Source organism: Lissotriton vulgaris, chromosome 5, assembly GCF_964263255.1.
Source record: "Lissotriton vulgaris chromosome 5, aLisVul1.2, whole genome shotgun sequence".
Lineage (NCBI taxonomy): Eukaryota > Metazoa > Chordata > Amphibia > Caudata > Salamandridae > Lissotriton > Lissotriton vulgaris.
The window spans coordinates 1,423,711,270-1,423,713,979 of NC_141693.1; the positions used below are offsets into that span (position 1 = coordinate 1,423,711,270).

Below are 2,710 nucleotides of genomic sequence, written 5' to 3' on the forward strand. Positions count from 1 at the left end.
TGGATGAGTGAAATGATAGATGGAAGGATACATGATGGGTAGGTTTGCAAATGGTTGAATATGTTTGGAAATGGCTGGGCTTACTTATATACTATTGCGCGACCTCTGATGTGTCTGTAAAACGTACCTATTGTCCTGAAGTTTAGTCCTGAATTTTGAGCTCCTATCCTGAATTTGTGTCCTGAATTTTGACCCTTTGTCCTGAATTTTTACACTCACCGTCCTGAATTTGGACCAATGCCAGTTGGTCACCCTACTTGTGCATTCAGAACTGATCATGCACACAACCAGAAGTGTCCCTGCTATTGTGATCATTGTGTTGATGAATGCCTTCACAATGTACATGATGCATTGAGGTCTGGCAGGTACGGCAGATGGGTATGACAGACATGTTAAGTCACATTAGATTTGTGGCTCTTGTAGCTCCATGTCTGCGCATGTCACTCGTTTAATCATTGTATCCACATTGTCACTTGGGTATTGTCACTGGAGAGGCCTGCCCTCTGTGTGTAGCTATTGGGCAGCCATGTAACCAGATGTGCCATGCAGCTTTCTGGCCATTGTTTTTTACCCATTACATCAATGATGTTTTGTGCTATGGCCATCTCATGATGCTTGTCATTGACCTATTGTTTTTAATCCTGAACTAGGAGGAGGCCAGATCTCCTACGTCAGGTGATTGTGCTTGAGGACATGGAGAATGAGGCAATCATCAGGAAATTCCGGTTGGACAGACCGACATTGAAGATCTTGTGTGATCTATTGGAGCCCCACCTGCAGCCTCGCCGTCACTATCCTACGGCATTCACACCCGCCCACAAGGTAATGGCAGCACTACACTTCTTTGCAACTGGTTCCTTCCAGGAGACCGTGGCTAACGCTGGGGGAATGTCGCAGCCCATGTTCAGCATGGTGCTGAGGGATGTACTCGAGGCCATGATGATCTATCAGAATCGCTACATCCATTTCCCCCGGGGACGTGAATTGGCTGCCGTTAAGGGGGACTTCTATCCACTTGGGCACATCCCACATGTAGTCGGTGCGATAGATTGCACCCATGTGGCTCTGGTGGCACCGCAGGCGACGGAGCACATTTTTCGAAACCGGAAACACTACCACTCCATGAATGTGCAGGTGGTGTGCCTTGCAGACATGACAATTTCACATGTGTGTGCTAAGTATCCCGGTTCCGCACATGACTCTTTCATCATGAGGAACAGCATGGTGCCACGGATGATGGAGAATCTGCATCCCGAACGTGCCTGGATTGTGGGTGAGTTACACAACTGCTATCGCGTGCTGTGTGTCACTGCCTTTACTGTGGCCATACAACATTGCAATGTGTATTTTTTTTCCACAGGGGACTCAGCTTATCCCAGTAGGCCATGGCTGTTGAGCCCACTCCGTAATCCCCAGACACCTGCAGAGATCCGCTACAATGAGGCCCATGGCAGGACACGACGGGTAATTGAACGTACTTTTGGGCTGCTGAAGGCAAGGTTCCGGTGCCTTGACAGGACTGGAGGCGCACTTGCATACTCGCCTGGGAAGGTGTGCAAGATCGTTGTGGCATGCTGTATGCTACACAACCTGGCCATCCACAAGGGGGTCCCCCTGCTCCTGGATGACGGTGAGGAACCAAGGCCACAACCTGCTCAGGGACCTGAATCCAGTGATGAGGAGAGTGGAGAGGAGGAAGGAGTTGACCAACGGCAGCAGCTAATCCAACGCTACTTCACTTGAAGGTGTGTGACGAGTTACAACGTCTACATAGTGTAGTGTCTTAGCTTATCTTATGAATGGTTATGCGCAGATGTTCCCAATAGCCACATGTTCTGTCACCTATGTATGGGATTGTTGGAATGGACGTTACGTCCGGAGATGTATTATGGACGGCATTACAGCATTTCAGATAGACACTGTGTAGGGTACCTGTGATAATTAGGATATTTGTGGATCAGTGATCTGTGTGTGTTGCCACGATGAGACCAGTGACTGTAGTTCTGTTGTGTCTCCCTAGGTTCTCCAGCGTGTTCCTGCCCTGCATACTGTACATCATGTTTACATATCATGGACATAATCATCATTGTAAATTATGCACTAAAGAATTCACTACACAAAATCTGGATTGTAAGGTATTTTATTTACGGGGTGGACATGTGAATTGTGCGTGAATATTTACAGGAAGGTGGGGAATGAGCAGTGAGTTGACAGTCATGGTCGCTGAGATGCAAGAGTAGACACCACATGAATGTGGTGACCCAGTCCAACAGACAGGTGCCATTGCCAAGGCAATGTGGGGAAAGATAGTCCAAAAGAGTCAATGCAGTTGGGGAGAGGGTTGTCTTCAAGGCTGGCTCCGTGACTGGCGTGTGGCAGGTGCTTGGCTTCCAGAGACTCCCAGGCTCTTCTTTGGACGCCCCCTAGATCTTTTTGGCGGTGGGGGGCCTGCTGAATGGCCAGCGGCGTCAGAGGACTCGCCCCTCTCTGTTGGCGCAGGGGAGGTTGGTGGACTGGCATCCTGCTGCACAACAGGAGGGGATGTCGGTGATGGTTGGGACACAGGCCTGTCCCTCTGCAACGCCACTTGCTGGGCCATGAGGTCCACCATCTGTCCCATGTGGTTATTGATGGACCTCATCAGCAGGATGAGCTCCCTGAAAAATTCCTCCGACCGGCCACTTTGTCCCTGGACCTCTTGATAGGCATC

At 49.7% G+C, this 2,710-nt stretch overlaps 1 long non-coding RNA gene across 1 annotated transcript; it reads left to right on the forward strand.

Annotated features, from left to right (window-relative positions):
- The first annotated feature begins 989 nt into the window (after positions 1–989).
- Positions 990–2,093, forward strand: LOC147712685 (uncharacterized). Its single transcript, XR_015295763.1, has 3 exons — positions 990–1,273; positions 1,361–1,745; positions 2,021–2,093. It is a non-coding gene; the product is annotated as an uncharacterized LOC147712685 (long non-coding RNA).
- Positions 2,094–2,710: the final 617 nt, after the last annotated feature.